General features: G+C 43.0%; 1 protein-coding gene across 7 annotated transcripts in view; it reads right to left on the bottom strand.

Annotated features, from left to right (window-relative positions):
• KANK1 (KN motif and ankyrin repeat domains 1) overlaps positions 1-19,447 on the bottom strand; it is a 163,722-nt gene that overhangs the window by 38,861 nt on the left and 105,414 nt on the right. The window contains exon 1 of one of the 7 annotated variants that reach the window (XM_084834373.1): positions 4,440-4,704. The exons of 4 other annotated variants lie outside the window; for them this stretch is intronic. The gene's annotated coding sequence lies outside the window, so the exon portion shown is untranslated. Of the gene's footprint in view, positions 1-3,794; positions 4,131-4,439; positions 4,705-19,447 lie in introns of those variants that run through there. 2 more of the 7 variants (XM_084834368.1, XM_084834370.1) reach the window with 2 other exon arrangements.

The raw sequence follows: 19,447 nt of genomic DNA, 5'->3' as shown, positions 1-19,447 counted from the left end.
CCTGCGTTCTAGCCGTCTCCCCTCTTGCTTCATTGCCCTCAGCTCAGGTGTATACCAAGGAGCTGGCCGGGCTCTGCTCAGAGGGAGAGGGCGCTTGGGTGCGATCGTGTCAACCGCCCGAGTCATCTCTGCATTCCACAGAGCGACCTGGGCTTCGACAGGAGCACCAGCCATACCAGCAGGAAAATCCCCCAGAGCCCTCTGGAATCCATCGGAATCCATTAATCTCCGGGGGCGGACCATTTTAATAGGTCCCCCACCCTTGCAGAGGGGAAAGGCCGCCAGAAGTCTAAACCTCAGCAGGAAGTGATCTGACCATGACAAAGGGACAGATGTTAATTCCTCCACTTTCAGATCACCATCCACCTGCCCAGTTGAGAAAACCAGATCAAGCGTGTGTCCTTTTATATGCGTTGGGCCGATGACATGTTGGGACAGCCCCATGGTTGTCATGGCGGCCATGAAGTCCTGAGCCGCCCCGGATACAGCGGCCTCGGCATGGAAGTTGAGATCCCCCAGGACCATCACTACTATTTATATAGTTTGCTTGGCCATACAGTACTGAGACCTGCCCAATACTAGTTCCTCACACAGCTGTACTTAGGTATAGAGATGTAAATTTCTGGAAATGTTGAAGCCATGGGAAAAAAAACCCCAAAATGGGGGGGGGGGATATAAAATAAGCAATACTTTTTACTTTTCTTTTCTTTTTAGCACTCTTTACAGATCTAAAGTCACTTTGTTGCTTTAGAACAGCCTTTCCCAACCTGGTTCTCTCCAGATATTTTGGACTTCAGCTCCTATCAGCCTCAGGCAGGATGGCCAAGGGTCAGAAATGCTAGGCACTGTAGTCCAAAGTATCTGTAGGACACCAGATTAAGGAAAGCCACTTTAAGGAATGTAAAGGAATGTATTGTGTATAACTTGGTTTGCTCATAAAATTATTGTTATATTAGAAAACTTTAAAAAGTGAACTCAGTTAATTATTTGTAATTATTATCTGGATAAACTCTACTTTAAAAATTTAATATACCAAACATGATTAATTTTATGAGCAAACCAAGTTATACATAACATATTTTAGGTTCCTAATTTATGTCTGACTAGACGGAACTTCAGCAAGTAGTCCCTGAAACATCTTCATCCTAGAAGCCAGAAGAAGCAGGAAGAACTGGAGGCAGAGGAAGACAAGTCCAGAAACACAGGACTCTGTAGAACAAAACCCAAACAGTCACGAATGTACATTTTCTTCCATATTACAATATGATGACTCTATTCACATGTTGGGAAACTAAGCATGAATTGGAGCATCCCAAAATGTTTATCAGTAAAAGATACACTGCATCAATAATTTTAATAAGAAATGGAAGAAATAACTATGCTGAGAATCTTACAGAAAGGAGTAAAAAACATTTTCCCAATGGCTACATTATTTCCATGCATTTTACATCTCAAGCCTTTCTATAAAAGTCTTATTAAATAGTTTTTAGAAATCATTTGAGGGGGGAGTAAAGGCTTGGTAACAATATATAAATGTTTTGTCTTAAATTCTAAAAGAAAATATTTCATAATCCAAAATGTTTAATTTTTCAGAAAAAAAACAAAAATGGCCCTTGGAAAAATTAAAAAAAAAACTGGGGGGGGGGGGCTGTTTCCAAATTTTTCCATTTTTTCCCAGGCCTTCACATTTCTATTTAGGTACCAAATAATGTGAGAATTTAGCTGTGTCATCAGGAAGTGGAAATGACTTGCCCAAAAAATGAAACAAAAACAATAAATAGTCTTGTGGCACCTTAAAGAGTAGCAGGCTTATTCTGGTATAAGCTTTCATGGACACTGTCCACTTCATCAGATGCATGCGATAACCTCAAATTGGCAGATATAAATACATGTGCTGATGGGTTGGAGATGTTAAGCTGTGTTGTCAGAGGGAATTGAAATCCCAAAAGTACAGACAGTGATTATTACCTTAACAGCTGCCATTCAGAAAACAAACTGAGCAACTACGTTTACCAGCTTCAGAATAACCCAGGATATTACACCACAGTTTGAAGTTTAGATCCTTAATCAGACATTTTTCAGACAATATCCACCCAACAAAGTGAAAAAAAACTGGTCAACAGGGCCAGACTGGTATCAAGGAGTAATCTTCTACCGGACAGGATTAGAAGAGAAAACAGAATAGCACTTGTTGTCACTTACGTTTCCAGTTTAGACCACTCAAACATATCATCAGTTATCTACAACCCATCCTGAACAATGACACTTCCATGTCACAGGTCCAGGGTAGTAGGCCTGTACTTACTTATAGATAGCTGCCCAACCTAAAAAGGATACTCACCTGCAACAACAGACCTCTCAACAGAGATGCAGACACAGGAACTAAACCTTCTGACAGACACAGATGCCAACTCTGTCCCCATATCTACTCTGGCAAGCCTATTACAAGACCTAATAATGCCATCCACAACATCAGGGGTTCATACACCTGCTCATCTTCCAGTGTGATATATGCCAGCAATGTCCTACTACATTCTACATAGGACAAACAGGCCAGTCTACACAAAAGAACAAATGGCCACAAATCTGAAAACAGAAATGAATATTCAGCTGGTGAGTATTCAGAAACCAGTAGGGGGACATTTCAGCCTCTCATTACACCCTGTCAATGATGTTAAGATGGCCATTCTTGAAAAAAGGAATTACAAAGACACAAATATCACAAAATTGCTGAAGCACAATTCATTAAAAGATTCAACTCTATTTCCTGTGGTTTGAATAAGGACAAAGGTGGGTTTTTTTAATCACACTATATATGTTAATCAGGTCACCATTGCAATGATGTCTGTGCTAACACCCAACCTTTTGCGAATAGCAACTGTTACAGTAATCTTTGTCTGTACTTTCTACATTTCAATTCCCTCTGACAACACAGTTTACATCTCCCCACCCCAACATGTGCATGTAAATCAGCCAATTAGGTTAGTACTTCATGCATCTGATGAAGTGGACAGTGTCCACAAAATCTTATGCCAGAATACATTTGTTAGTTGTTAAGGTGCCACAAAACTCTTTGTTGTTTTTGATGCAACAGATGAACACAGCTACCCCTCTAGAAAATGAAATAAAGATTCCTTGGGGCATAATATAGAAGGGTTAACTTTGCAGAGGGGAACACACATAAGCAAATTCAACATGGTTCCACCACCGTACAAGAGCAACTTGAAGGGCTCATACAAACATCACCTTCCTCCCTCATGGAAATGAACCATAGGAATGGTATAGGCATGGCCATTTCCAGAAACTACAAATTCCTGAGACTAGCATCTCTCCTTCCCAGGAAACACTGATGTGACCTAGACACCTGTCAACACATTTCGGTGGGAATCCTGCCACTCAATTTTGTATTAGGGAAAGTTGTTAAGGAGGGGGTGGGGAGAGTGATGTTGCATGACTGGGTACTCTTTGGAAAGAGCAAGGTCTGAAACATGCTCACACAAGGTAAGGAGAACCTAGATATCCTAAACAGAGCACCACATTTGGTTAATTATATTATGGCCACCCAAGCAGCATACAAGTGCTCTGAGCCACTTCATTTGGGTATATGCTTATACCAGTAACTGAGTCAGTCGTTTTACGATTTCAAAACAAACTCCTCGCCCACCCCTCTTTCTCTCCAAGGTGAACAAATGTAAACAGATTCCTCACTTGGGTTTAGCTATGTTGAAATGTTTAGCAATTTAAAACACAAGCTATTCATTATCCAAGCAAACGCCAGTACCAAAACAACTTACCTTAAAAAGAAAAATGTGAAGAAAACAAATCCAACTCGTTCCTCTATGCTTAGATAACTTAACATTTTCTGTAAAACTTGATTTAAAAGAAAAGTCTCCTCACACACTACAGATTTAAAGAAGGTGCAGACTTCCAACAAAGGCTTCAGAGCAGAAACATTTTATCTGTATCACCACATTCCAGACTTCTGGAAGACAGATTCCACTACATCTCTACTTCCAAGACCTTGCTGTATCCAAGTATGGCATTCACATCACTGTATATAATGTAGGGAATGAAAGCCATTAAAAAGTGTGTGCACACACACTCAACTATTCATCTAAATGATGAAAGCTGTGTTAAGCAAGAGAGAAATAGGCTAAAAACAAAGACACGCTTAGCCATAGCTGAGGTAAACTATAAATAGAAACTTTTCCTTGGTCATTAGTCTAACAGAATGTTACTTTGTATGAGAGAACAGGGGCATCTTTATGTTAAAAAGTCACATCTAGGAAAGTAATCAGCCAGCACAGGTATGAGTAGCTCATTCTCTTTTTAGGCACTTAAACAGAACTAAAAACAAACAGAACTAAAACTATGAACTTAAAGTTACCTAAAATTGAGCCCTGCTCCCTTCCCCCTAAAATCTCTTCAGCTTTACTTACTGTTCTGTGAAGAAGAGAGTACAGAAGGTTGCAATGTTTTGCTTGCAGGAAGTTAGGTCTGAAGCAGATTTTCCTCAGCCTTAAAGGCAATATGTACTTCTGACACATAAGCAGGCAAGGAGCCCGGGGCTTGCTACAGAGAATTTATTTATACTCATTTGGAATTTCCTGGCAAAATTCTTTTCTGCCTGCCAGGCTCAGCTAATGGAGCTCAAGTCCACTTCTTTCTCCCTTCTTCATACAATTCAGTACACAAACATTGATTACTGGTCAGGAGGAGCTAATTTCAGAAAAAACAGCTCTATGGCAGAAGGTCACATCATGTGAGCCATGAAAAAAGTTACACTTCTCCGAACATGTCAAACAAGCCAAATCAGACAAGAGGGAAAGAAAGGCAGCAGGGCTTCCATCACACGTCTCATTCCTGCCCTTCTTGACCCCACTTTCCATCACAGGCAAAAAAAGATTCATTGAAATAATCTGGTCAGGATAATTGTCTCTCTTGTAACCATACCGCGGTCTGCCCTCGAATAATTCTGGTTTCCACATGCAGTCTGCTTTTGCTTGCGTTTGCCCAGCCCAGCTTGTAATTTGAAGGCTAAAAATAAAGGCTTTATTGTGGCTTGGACACACATAAATGATTTTGCTTAAAAATGTGACCAAAAATGTGGCACGTGCACTTCCTAAAGGGAATGAAGTCATGAAATAAAAGACAAGCCCACTCCGCTGTAAGACTTAGCAACATATTCATATATTTTTAGATCATAAGCATTGTTATATTTATCAGTCTAATTGTGTATCCAGGCCCAGATATCCTGCATCCAAAGAATCATAATAAATCAATTACTGAAAACTGGATGAAATCTTTCATGTTTTTGTCCATTATGCAGATTAGGATCAAAAAGTAACCATCTGTTTTGCTTTAGTAGATAATTGACCGTTTAGGTCAGCTGTCATGACAGAGTCCAAAGTCTAGAGGCTTCAAGCAATACTCTGACTCAGGTAAAATACTAGAGAATTTGGTAACAAGTAGCGGCTTTGGTTTGAGAAACATGTCTAAATTCTACTTTCAAGGAACATCACGCTCAACTAAACTATGTTATGAAAAGTAGTCGGAAAAGGAATTGAATGGGCATCATAGCTTCACAAGACCAAACCCCAATCATGTGTCTATAAATATATATTCCCTTCCTCCCTCACACACACTCACACACACACACACACACACACACGAGCTAAATTGATGTTTATACCAGGATAAGCACACAGCTATTGCTTGAAGGTGCAAATATATGGAGCTGTAATAATGGATCAGAGTGCACACTATCTAATTTTGACTATCAGAACGATCTTCTATCATCTAGGATAGAAACTAATCTTAATAAGAATAAGAAAATAAGAAAAGCAGAATGGCAGCAGTGATTTTACTGCCAAGAGTGGTACCATTTAGCATTTTCTGGCTCACCAGGCAGCATGCTGGGATGAATTCCTGTAGTACACTCTGAGTCAGTTTGGACGTCACAACAGTAATTCCTGGGTGGTTTAACTCAGGAACTGCAGGGACTAACAGAACGCACAAGCCACTCACTTGTCAGTGCCATTTTTAATTAATAACTCAGGAACGCCCTGTTCTTGGGTTGTTTCATGACATCCGAACCCGGAAAATCATTCCTGAGTTGTTGATTAAAAGTGGAAATGACAAGCAAATGGCTTGTGTGCTTCACTTGGCCCCAGAACTGCCAATGTTACGTCTAAACTGGGTCTCTCTCTGCATTCAGGAAGAGGGTCCAGACACATCTTTAATTTATTTTTTAAATTGTTATTATAGTTTTAAAGGTTGTTTTTAAAGTTCTATTATGTCTTCATTTATTTATAATTTTTGTTTTTTGAATTTTTGTAAACTGCTTTGGTAGGTTCCAGAAATGTGGTATAGAAATCCAATAAATAAATAAATACATCCCAGGTCATCACCAGTTCTGTGACCTCTTATCACAGTCTGCATTGGTAAGAATCCAACATATTGTTCCCAGTTTGCTGACTACTAGTAAGACTGATGCTGCCCATAGCTCCAGACTGTCTGCAACCCATCTCAAACACTTGGGCCCCTACACACCAGGTCTTTGGTAGGAAGAACCCCCTGCCACCATCAATCATTTTGGACCCATGGGCATATTTGGGACCATGCTGTGGGCACCACCAGAAAATGTCTAATCAGTGGATCGCTGCTTTGGTGTCTACTTGTTGCATCTATGGATCATAAGCTATGTCTTATTCAGGAAAAAATGTTTGTTTCATGGGCTTCCTCACACGGAATTTTTAGCCTGCTATTGAGATGGCTCTGTCACAGAAGTTTGCAGGCTCTTTAGATGAAGCCATTACCCTCCAGGGTGTCTCCCGCCATTTCCCCCAGCCTATCCTGTGTTTTCCCCAAACATAAAAAATGTGGTGTTTTTTCCAGCCCCTGGAACAGGAGTACCATGACCTCCCCGTGAAATTCTCCAATAGCGGAAGAAACCGGCTGTGGGCATTTGTTTTCAGTTGTTAGGGGCACTGTCAGGATGACGAAGGCATTTCTCAATGGGCTGCAGGGCTGCGGGCAGATTTGACAGGCACGAGGGCTTGAGCTCTCTCCCTTCCTTGCAAGGATGGGAGGGCGCATGGTTTGAGGGTGACTCCTGCCTCCACTCAAGTCTTGCTGAGGAAGGAAAGATCTGTGCCCAATCCTCCCCTCGCCAGCGATTTTTCCCTTTGCTTCAAGGCGAACCTGTCAAACTGCCCAAACCTTGGCTGCAGTGCAGCACTCCACCTGCTCCGCGACAGCAGCACCAGATGGCGCCAAAGAAGTGCATTGCTCTCAAACCACATGTAGGGGTGGACGAACGTCCCTTACCTGTCCTCGAAGCTTGTTCGCGGTGGGGGGGAGGCGCTTCGCTGCTCCCCCCGCGAAGTTCAGGCCGGCGGGGGAGGCTTCCCGCCTCGCCCTGGCCGAAATTCAGGCCGGGGGGGAGGCTTCCCGCCTCGCCCGGCTGCGAACCCGAAAGTTTTAAAAAAAACAAACAAACGCCCCCGTGATAGGCTACGTGACGATTAACGTAGCCTATCACGGCTAGATCTGCAAAGTCAGCCGTGATAGGCTACGTCAATCGTCATGTAGCCTATCACGGGTGACTTTAAAAAAAAAAAGCGTGTACGCTAATGGCGGCCCCTATAGGGAGCCGCCATTCGCGTTCCTTATTTGGTCGCCGTAGTCTACGTAAAGATTTGATTCAGAACACTCCATTAAGTTCAATGGGGCTTACTCCCAAGTAAGTATGCCGAGGGTTGCAGACTTATAGCGTGTCAGTCCCCATCCACCAATAACATGCATGAGGAGGAAAAGGGGCAGGAACCAGGGAGGAATTATTGCTACACCCCAACCGGCATTATCACCCCCGTGAGAAGGAAAGAAATGAAAAATAACGCAACAGGGGACAGCCATCTAAAGAGAATGACCCAGTCCTGCAATGATACCAGATGGGGAAAGAACCAGCATTGATGTGAAATTCTCCACCTGTGTGATAGAGCCCAAAGTCTATTGGACACCGCAGCATCTCTTGAATAAAGGATTGTCTAATTTGGCTAATTGCTGGCAGTTCAATACAGCTAATGATTCTTTTAAACACATTTTAGCAATGTCTAGTAGTTGCTTCTTTTTGGTTGGGGGTTATTACACAGATAAATTTTGTACTGGAACATTCTTTAATATTCACTGCTGCATACAGTCTTTTAAATTGTTTTACCTGCTTCATGGAAATTAACAAATTGTCAGGGTAAATGGATTCTCTGCACCTTTTTAACAGCTAAATGACTGATATTACAACATTGGAAGGATAAACACTAATCCTATGATAAACACTGGATTGAGGACCTTACAATGATTTCAGTATTTGAAAGGGTGGCATATAGATGCCACCTTCAAATGGATGCTTATTTGGATATTTGATACACTTTTGTTGGAGCCCAGATATAATTGCTAGAAAGTGTATGCATTTCATACAAATCCATGTATGCAGATTAAAAAATGGGGATTAAAAAAACTGGGTGCCCATGAGCACCACGTTGGGGACCCATTCACAGGTATCATGGCACCTGCGGGTGCCATGCTGGGGACCCCTACTTTATAGCCTGGGCCTAAGAAAGCAAAATCTGGTATAGCAGGGTTTATTAAAAGACTTCAAAAGTATCCCATCCAAGAGAAAACACAGGAGTTCCTGATTATTATACATGATGTGATTTTAAAGGAGAGATATTGCTTTCAAGAATAAACTAGAGATGCTATCAGATTATGAACATCAAGCTGTAGAAGGATAGTAACTGTCACAAACTATCTGCTGAACTTATTTGCATTCAGAATTAGAAACTAAACAGTCGTTCCAACAAATTAATTAATTCAGGCAACTATTCTCAAGTACTGCACAGTACTGTTAGCAGAAGGGGTTGTATGTCATGCTCACCTGCTCATTTATATTTTTTCTGACAAGGCCCATCACTCAAGATACTCGTTTACTTACTTACTAAACTCACACACCGCTTGTTAACTGTTTTCAGAGCGGTTAACAACATAAAACATCTAATATAGTAATTATGCAGTTAAAATACCAATTTAAAATCAATAAAAGCTTAACAAGAACAGACTGTCTGGGACTGCTTGCCACTGCCCCATGTGGTGAACTACAGTCTCTCAGTGAAGTGTCAGGAACTTCATGCAGCTGCCCCATGTAGTGAATCACTGAACTGCAGGTGGGAAGCTTCTCAGCAAAGTACCTTCCAGACTTGGATGGACTCTGCCTACCCAGGCTGGCCTTTGGATTCTTCTAGGCAGGAAGGAGTATAAAGGGCTTCCTGTTCTAGCAAAGCTTTGCTTGAGCAACAAGGTTTTATCTGAGCTCTAGCATGTCTCGTGTTTGTAGTCTGGCTCTTTGGTCACAACTCATGGCTTGTTCTCTGGTCCTGCCTTCTGGTTTCCCCTCTGATCCCAATGGCTCTTTGGTCAGAACTCCTGGTTCCTCGCCAATGCTGGCGTCAAAGGTAGGCATGGTCAGGCACCTGCCACGGGCCCCCTAGCCTCCTCACTGTTGCAACCTGCTTGTTCACCTACCTCTTGCTCTGGCCCAGACAATGATGGTGGTGAGAAGGAAGACTAGTAGATGCCACTCTCTACTTGCTCACTGACTGTCTGCCTGTCAAGCAAGCATAGAATCATAGAATAGTAGGGTTGGAAGGGGCCTACAAGGCCATCGAGTCCAACCCCCTGCTCAAGGCAGGAATCCAAGTCAGAGCATCCCTGACAGATGGCTGTCCAGCCTCGTCTTGAAGGCCTCCAGTGTGGGAGAGCCCACCACCTCCCCAGGTAACTGGTTCCATTGTCATATTGCTCTTACAGTCAGGAAGTTTTTCCTGATGTTCAGCCGGAATCTGGCTTCCTGTAACTTCAGCCCATGATTCCGTGTCCTGCACTCTGGGATGATCAAGAAGAGATCCTGGCCTTCTTCTCTGTGACAACCTTTCAAGTACTTGAAGAGTGCTATCATATCTCCCCTCAGTCTTCTCTTCTCAAGGCTAAACATGCCCAGTTCTTTCAGTCTCCCTTCATAGGGCTTTGTTTCCAGTCCCCTGATCATCTTTGTTGCCCTCCTCTGAACCCTCTCCAGTTTGTCTGCATCCTTCTTAAAGTGTGGTGCCCAGAACTGGACACAGTACTCCAGATGAGGCCTAACCAGTGCTGAGTAGAGGGGAACTAGTACTTCCCTGGATTTGGAAGCGATTTTTCTATGAATACAGCCCAAAACAGCATTTGCCTTTTTTGCAGCCCCATCACATTGTTGGCTCATATTCAGCTTGTGATCGACAACAATTCCAAGATCCTTCTCGCTTGTAGTGTGGTTGAGCCACGTATCCCCCATCTTGTAACTGTGCATTTGGTTTCTTTTTCCTAGGTGCAGAACTTGGCATTTGTCCCTATTAAATGTCATTCTGTTGTTTTCTGCCCAGCGCTCCAGTCTATCCAGATCACTTTGAATTTTGTTTCTGTCTTCCAAAGTATTCGCTATCCCACCCAATTTTGTGTCATCTGCAGATTGGATCAGCATTCCCTGCACCTCCTCCTCCAAGTCATTAATACAAATGTTGAAAAGCACTGGGCCCAGGACTGAGCCCTGCGGTACCCCACTCGTTACCTCTCCCCAGTTTGAGAAGATACCATTGATAAGCACTCTTTGAGTCCGATTCTGTAGCCAACTGTGGATCCACTGGATCGTTGTTTCATCTAGCCCACTTTGAGCTAGTTTGCTCATCAGGATATCATGGGGCACTTTGTTGAAAGCTTTGCTGAAGTCAAGGTATATGATGTCTACAGCATTCCCATGGTCTACAAGGGAGGTTACTTGATCAAAAAATGAGATCAGATTTGTCTGGCAGGATTTGTTTTTGACAAATCCATGTTGGCTTCGAGTAATCACGGCATTGTTGTCAAGGTGCTTCCAGATGGATTCCTTTATCATCTGCTCCAGAATTTTCCCAGGGATTGATGTCAGACTGACGGGTCTGTAGTTCCCAGGTTCCTCCTTTTTACCCTTTTTGAAGATAGGGACATTAGCCCTCCTCCAGTCATCTGGCACTTCCCCCATCCTCCATGATTTCTCAAAGAGAATAGACAGCGGTTCTGAGAGTTCTTCTGCCAGTTCCTTTATTACTCTAGGATGCAGTTCATCTGGCCCTGGAGATTTGAACTCATTCAAAGTCATTAGGTGTTCCTTGACCATATGCCTGTCGATCTCCAGCTGCAATCCTGCCCCTTCAGCCTGTACTTCACCTTTGCCAGGGGGGTCATAGACCCTCTTTTGGGAGAAGACTGAGCCAAAGTAGGAATTGAGCACCTCTGCCTTTTCTTTGTCATCTGTTATCGTTTTGCCATCCTTATTTAATAGCTGAATCACCATTTCTTTCCTCTGCCTTTTACTATGCACGTAGCTGAAGAAAGCCTTCTTGTTGTTTTTAACATCCCTTGCTAACCTCAGCTCATTCTCAGCTTTAGCCTTCCTGACGCCATCCCTGCAATTCTGTGCTATCTGCCTGTACTCTTCCTTTGTTACTTGGCCTTCTTTCCACTTCCTATATGTGTCCTTTTTTGTTTTCAGGTCATCCCTAAGCTTTTTGTGAAGCTACATTGGCTTCTTCTGTTGTCTTCCACCTTTTCTTCTTGTTGGAATTGCTTGTGATTGTGCCTTGAGAATTTCCTTTTTTAAAAGCTCCCACCCATCTTGGACTCCTTTTCTCGCTAGCATCGCTTGCCATGGGACCGTACTGATCATTGTTCTGAGTTTATTAAAATCAGCTTTCCTAAAATCCAGGGTACGCGTTTGACTACACTCGGCTTTTGCTTCCCTTAGAACCAAGAACTCAAGTACAACATGGTCGCTTTCCCCCAGAGTTCCTGTAACTGCTACTTGATCCACTAAGTCATCTCTGTTGCTTAGGATCAAGTCAAGGACAACCGATCCTCTAGTTCCTTCCTCTACTTTCTGTACGAGGAAGTTATCCACCACACAAGTCAGGAATTTCCTGGAGGGGCCATGTTTTGCAGAATTTGTCTCCCAACAAATATCGGGGAAATTGAAGTCCCCCATTACTACTACATCATGCTTCCTTAAAACATTGGCTATTTGCTTTTCAAAAGTTTCATCCTTGTCTTCTCCTTGATTGGGTGGCTGGCAGTAGACTCCGACCACCAGGTTCCTTTTATTCTTTGCTCCATTTATTTCAACCCAGATGCTCTCGATGGGGCTACCAAGCTCCTCCTCCTGTATTTCTGTGCAGAGATATATATTTTTCACACACAGTGCAACCCCACCTCCCTTTCTGTTCCTCCTGTTCTTTTTGAACAAGTTATATCTTTCAATTGCTGTATTCCAGTCATGAGAGTCATCCCACCAAGTCTCAGTTATACCTATCAGGTCATAATTTCCCTCTTGTATTAAGAGTTCAAGTTCGTTCTGTTTGTTTCCCATACTCTGGGCACTAGTATATAGACATCGAAGACCATGTGCTTCATAGTCTGGCTTTCTTCCTACATGTGTCTGAAGACTATTACTGGGCGCTATCAGAGCTGTTCTCTCCGTTGCAGTGCATGCGCCTATGTCCATTGTTACCCCCAACATTACATCTCCCTTCCCTGTAGGATTCAGTTTAAAGCCCTCCTGATGAAATTCTTCATGCTGTGGCCAAACACATTCTTCCCATCCTTTGTGAGGTGCAATCCATCCCTAGCCAACAGCCCATCTTCCAGGAAGTATAGCCCGTGGTCCCAGAATCCAAATCTCTCTCGTCGGCACCACCTTCGTAGCCAGTCATTCACCCGGAGTATTTTTCATTCCCTTTCTATCCCTCTTCTAACTGCTGGAAGGATGGATGAGAAAACTATCTGGGCCCCAAAGTTCTTGAGTTTCCTTCCCAAAGCTTCAAAGTCTGACGTGATCTCTTCGTAGCTCCGCTTAGCGGTATCATTTGTTCCCACATGGATGAGAAGAAAGGGATACCTGTCAGTGGGCTTTATGAGTGCAGGCAACCTTTCAGTCACGTCTCTAGCAAGTGGTAGCAATGATGAGGAGCAATAGAAGCTGGTGACAATGACACTGAGAAGGTAAACTCACTGAGGGAAGGGGCCCATGAAGGGTATCTTGCTCAAGGGCCCTCAAAAACACTGTTCCAGCTCCTGACTCACTCCAATCAGCTGCCCATAGCTCACTCTTGACATGGAGCAGCACTAGGATAAAACTCAAGCCACAATCTCAGTTAAAAGGGCTGGTGGAAAAAGAATGTTTCCACTTATTTCTAAAAAGAGACAGACACTGGGGACAAACTAGATTCCTAGAGGAAAGCATTTCACAACTTTGGGACAACTGAAGAAGAATCTACTTCTGCTGGGCACTAATCTTCCCAAATAATACACAGGTACTCACTGCCAGATCTTTTAAGACCGGGGGGGGGGGGGGGGGAGAGAGAAAGTGCTTATATGGGAGAAGATACGTCCTGAGATGCTCTAGGTCCGGATCATTTAAGCCTTAGTTAGTCAAAGCCAGCACCTTGAACCGGGGCCCCTAAAAACTTTGGGAAACCAGTGCAATATGCTTCCATCAACCCATTATCTGTCAAAAGCTGATCGGTAGCATTCTGAAGTAGTTGAAGTTCCTGCACTTCCAAGACAATTTGCATAGAATGCATTAAGCTAGTGTAATCTTGACAGTACTTAGGCATGAATGACAGTGATCATGTTCCTATAGAGGCAGTAACTGGCAAGGCAGCTGAAGCAGGAAAAAGGTACCTCGCAGGCAGTATCTGGGGCCCCAAAAGTAAAGGCAGGTCCAAGAGTAACCCCCAAGCCATGAGCCTCATCCTTCAGGGTGTGCACGGTCCCACCCAGAAAAGTATTTTCCCAGTCAACCAGTCTATTGAGTCCCCCACTCTCCCTGCCTCTTTCTTGTCTGGAGTACGCTTAAATTGCTTTGCTTTCACACACTCCATTACTGCTTTCAGAGAGTAATGGAGGCACAGGTGAACTCAGTGGCACGGAGCACTTTTTATCAGCTTAGGCTGGTATACCAACTACGCCCTTATCTGGACAGAGATAGCCTAGCTACAGTTATCCATGCTCTGATAACTTCTCGTCTGGATTACTGCAATGTGTTATACATGGGGCTGCCTTTGAAAACGGTCCGGAAACTTCAGCTGGTCCAAAATAGGGCAGCAAGATTGTTAACAGGGACTGGCCTGCGAGCTCATATTACGCCAGTACTTTTCCAGCTGCACTGGCTGCCAGTCCATTTCCAGGCCCGATTCAAAGTGCTGGTGTTAACATTCAAAGCCCTTAACGGCATGGGGCCAGGTTACCTGAAGGATCGCCTCCTCCCATATGTGCCTGCCCGGACCTTAAGATCATCATCAGCGGCCCTTCTCCGTGAGCCCCTGCCAAAGGAAGTGAGGCGGTGGCTACTAGGAGGAGGGCTTTTCTGCTGTGGCACCCCGGCTCTGGAATGAACTCCCTAGTGAGGTTCGCCTGGCGCCTACATTGTATTCCTTTCGGCGCCAGGTGAAGACCTTTTTATTTTCCCAGGCATTTTAGCATTTTAACTTTCTAAATTTTTATCTTTGCTGTTTTAAATCTGTATTTTAAACTCCTGCACTGCTGCTAGGTTTTATTGTGGTTGTATTGTTATATTGTGGTTTTAATGTTCTATATATTTTAAATTGTTTTATTGTGTGTTGTTTGGTTTTAATTTTGTGACCCGCCCAGAGAGCTTCGGCTATTGGGCGGTATAGAAATGAAATAAATAAATAAATAAATTGTTCAAAAAGATTACTGCTGCAGCTGGATGGGATGGCACTGAGAAATAGAGCTGGATATCACCAGCATGCTCCATACTTAGTGCTCTCACGAAGGAGCTTAAAAACAAAATGAAGTTAAGGAAATCCTAAGACAATTCCCACAGAGAACATTAGTCTTTTCAGCTCCACCCTCTAGAACCTGCCTCTCAGGAAAGACTGGAATAATCATAATTCAATATACCCTAGTCTTAACTCAAAGAGACAATCTCAAAGGATAAAATGGTTAATGGTATTGAAAGCTCAAGAGGTCCATGAGAATCAAAATCCTCCCATCCCATATTTCTCCTTGTATAGGTAAAAAATCAGGGTGACCAAAGCGGTTTCTGTACCATCACTAAAACTGAAGATCAAGTACTTGGCTAGATGAAGAACTGAAGCCTACTGATACAGATCACATATTTTTGCCCCATGTGGTGAAACATGTAACCTTGAGGACTACACTGCAGCCAAGTAAACATAGCCAGCTCCTATTTACAATAAAAAAACAAAAATTAAGACAGTGAACAGCTCTTTTGGGATGGAGAATCTAATCTGCTTACAGTAAACAAATAATTCAATGTACAGACAGATGCTGAATTGATGGACCTAATAGATTTTGACAGGAAGCGGGGGAAGATTCCCAGCCTCAACATGTGATGCAAATGTTAATATAAGAAGGATGGTATGGGTAACTAGCCTGGAGCAAAGACATGAGAAACCTGTGCAATTCACAAGTCATATAACCATGATCTCACATGAAAGCTGTACATTTACGCATAGGAGAGCAGGTTATTCCTGATTTCATTCCTGCAAGAATAGCTGCCGATTAACAAATCCACTTAACATGCAGATGAGAAGATTAATAATGGGCAATGGATTCCCACATTCAATTTTTCCCTCCCACACAGCATCTACTGATCATCAAGCACTCTAGATACTGATAACCTTCCAGAAAATTCAAGACCAGGAACTACGGAGTTGCTTACAGAGACAAGCAGAGAAATAATTAGGGAGCTGCAGAAGAGTGCTAGGCTAGGCAAGGATAAGCTACCTAGTATGGCGGAAGTTAGAGGAGCTGTCAGGAAGCAAGAGTAACTTGCTTTGAACCCAACAAAGCAAGCAGAGCTGAAGCCATAAAGAAGTGGGAGATGGGTCATGAGCAAGTAACATGACACGTTACAGGCCACTGAGTTCATGCTTACTGCACCCAAAAGGTGCAGAGACCAGGCTTTGTCCTCCTGCTTTCTGTTCTTCTGTGTGCAATTTCAGAAGCTGTAATTGATTTTGCAATATATGTCATGCCGTATGCTAGGAGGGACAAGAAAGAGAGTAAATATGTTGCATTATAACACACTCTAAAATGGCCCTGGTCACATTCTTCAAATCTTTGGTTAATCTGATCCTCAGATTAATTTTTAAGCTATCTCCTAGAACAAGACCAAACTATGAAATACAGAGAAACATAAGGAAAGAGAAAAGGACAAAGTTAAATGATACATTCCACTCCAAGAGAGCTGATCCATATCTTTTCATCTCCTCACTGTATTGAACAGGAGAAATGCAAGCACACAACAACATTCACAGGAATGGTAATATTAAGAGTTATTATGATCAGAACAATCTACTATGATACCGGGACATACTATACAAAATAGCCAGGTTGAAGCAAACCTGGGTGGTCACATGCCAGACAGCAACGTCTTCCACATGGTGCCAGATTGTTTGCTACATATCCTAAAGTGATGTTACTCCTTCTTAAAAGCAGATGATAGAAGCCACAAAGATAGTGTACACTATGGAGCTGTTCACACAACATGCTAACCCACACTCAGTGGTTGAGTGTGGGTTATTTTGAACCTTGGGTTGTTCATTGAACCGTGGGTTAGCATGTTGTCTGAATGCAGCCAGGGTGGCTTGTTAACCATGCAGTGTGGCTTATTTTTCTTGAACAAGCCTCCTTGAGAACCCATGGTTTGTTTTTGGGTTGTTCAGGGTGGTTAACAAGCCACCCTGGCTGTGTTCAGACAACATGATAACCCACCCTGAGGAAAACGTGCTGCATTCAGACAATACACTCACTGACCCACGGTTCAACAAACAACCCATGGTTCAAAACAACCCACACTCAACCACTGACTGTGGGTTCGCATGTTGCGTGAACAGCCCCAAGGTGTTGCTGGCTGCTCCAAGAGAAGAGAATCTAGCAAAAGGGCAGTAAGACAATGATGAGCACTAATGGGTAGAGCAGAAGTGGAAGTTTTTGTAAACCTAGCTCTCAATGACGCCCTATCCTGTGAGTTGGCAAGGCACAGGCCTACCTAGCAGTCGACAAAGCTAGATCTTCTCCTTAAGCAATTTTACCTAGCACCTGGTGGGCTTACGCTTATCAGACTGAAATCAAGAAGGTGTGATCAAATGTTTGCCCAGTTCCAATTGTTAAGGAAAAGAGAGAATTACCATACTAACAGCTATTCTAGATTTTATGTTTGGTGTTGCCCTGACTATGACCCATGGCATGTACCTCGTGACTGAATGCCTCTGCGAGATAGTCACGTTTTGGGGCAACACGCATTTCCTCAGACAGTGATCAATGATAGCACATTTATTTTGCATTTTTAATTAAAATTATTTTAATTTTTAAAAGAAAATACATAAGCAAAAGTATTAGCTGAATTTCTGAATATGGTAAGGGAAATCACATTAGAAAAGGCTTGCAAATACACTCTCCTAATCTCCTGCAGTAAGTCAGACATGAATCTAGTTAACTAGCAAGGAAAGCTTTTTTGTAAAATAGAAGGCAAATTTTTCTTTTCTGTTTAGGCCACCAGTCAATCATAAATGACCATCATAGGTGTGTGTGGGAGAAAAGGTGAAGGAAAAAAATATTTATGGAGCAATATGTTCTGTTCACTTATTTGCAAAGCTGCATTAGAAATCTAAATGTGAAATGAACTGCAGAACTGCATTTCAAGGCACAGGCATTTCTGAAACATCAGCACAACTTCTATTCCCATTACTGCTGTAAAAGACAAGAGCAGTTTGCTTATGAGAGGAACTCCTTTTATATAATCTAAATACCCATGAACTTCACACAGTAAGCAGTGAAAAGTGTAAATAATTACATTAGCTCAGCTAGGATCATTCTCCTCTTAATTTCACTTTCACAGTTGGAATAAGCCTAAACCTGGCTCCTACTGGGTCAAAAATGACTTCATAGACTTGCACATTATTGAGCTTTTGGATAGAAGCCACATTTGGGTGCTTCCATACAAGGCTTTTATTGTGCAATCCTCCTGCCTCATTCACAGAATTGTATTGGGGTCCAGATGACATAATCTTCCATTTGTAACCCTCTTGTGTTTTCCCACCGCTTTTTCTGTCATTTTTGTTGCCACAGAAAATTTGTTAGGGCGCAATCCTATGGGGACAGTTGGCCGCCTCTGAACTCAGAGGTGACTGACTATCCAATGCAGCATGGGGGGAGAGTGGAATGGATAGGCTAGCCTATCGCGTGAAAAACAACAGACACAAATGGCGTAGCAGATGCCATTTGCGGCTGTAAAGCCCTTAGTTTAAGCTAAATGCAGCCATTTACAGATGCATTTAGCTTAATCTAAGACCTTTACAGCCGCAAATGGCATAGTGGATGCCATTTGAGTCCCGAGTCAGCCTCAGCCAGTGATACGGCACGGCAATGGTGGCCATATTGCTGGTGATGCGAAGCCAGTGGCCGGCTCCATGGAATCAGTGCAGAGTCGTCTGAAGGGGATTCTGGGGGGAAGGATGGATTGCCTCCCCACAAGGGCAGATTCCGCACTGGAGCAGCAGGTAGGGAATCTGCCCATCCCTAGGGGGTGGGGAGGCAATTCTCTGGGAACTGACCTTGAAGCACTGGCTCCGAGCTCAGTTCCCAGGAAATACAAAATCCTACAGCCATCTAGCCACTGTCCAGCAGCCATAGGATTGCACTCTTAAGGAGAAAAAGATGGAATAGCTGCACAATGTCTTCTGACTGGTAGAGTCGTCTGTCTGGAAGCACTCAAATTAAAGTAAAATGGGGAACAGTAACTGGATTTCAAGAGGGGTAAAGAGAGAAAGCCCTAGCCAGCATAGCCAGTGGTGAGGGATGATGGAAGCTGCAGTCTAACAACACCTGGAGGCCCACACGTTCCCGATCCCTGACCTAGGATAATATGCTACATATTGTTTCTGTATTCATAGTACTTTTGCAGGCTTCCTGACCTCTGTATGCAAGGTAGATGCACCATATTTCATAAGAAAAGCTATAATGTTTTAGAATATCATGGGCTGCCTTTAGGTGATGTCAACTTAGTCACTATTAAGAAATTCTCACATCTAAATCACTGTCCAGTAAAGGCTTCAATACAAACATTCATCTCTCTTTACAATAACCCACAAAGTCACTGTACATTTGAAGTAGTTCCATCAGTACCCTGGCAACTATCCAGATATACACTGCCATCTTGAGCACTTTTACTTGGGAAGTAAGCCCAACCGTAAGTGGGGCTTTTTCCAAATAAATATGCACAGTATCTGGTTGAACAACCCAAAATATTCTGAGCCACTAAATCTAAATGATTCATTTGTTG

Source organism: Heloderma suspectum, chromosome 2, assembly GCF_057233095.1.
Source record: "Heloderma suspectum isolate Gila_16-S chromosome 2, 16-S_ref, whole genome shotgun sequence".
NCBI lineage: Eukaryota > Metazoa > Chordata > Lepidosauria > Squamata > Helodermatidae > Heloderma > Heloderma suspectum.
This window is presented reverse-complemented; position numbering and strand designations above follow the sequence as displayed.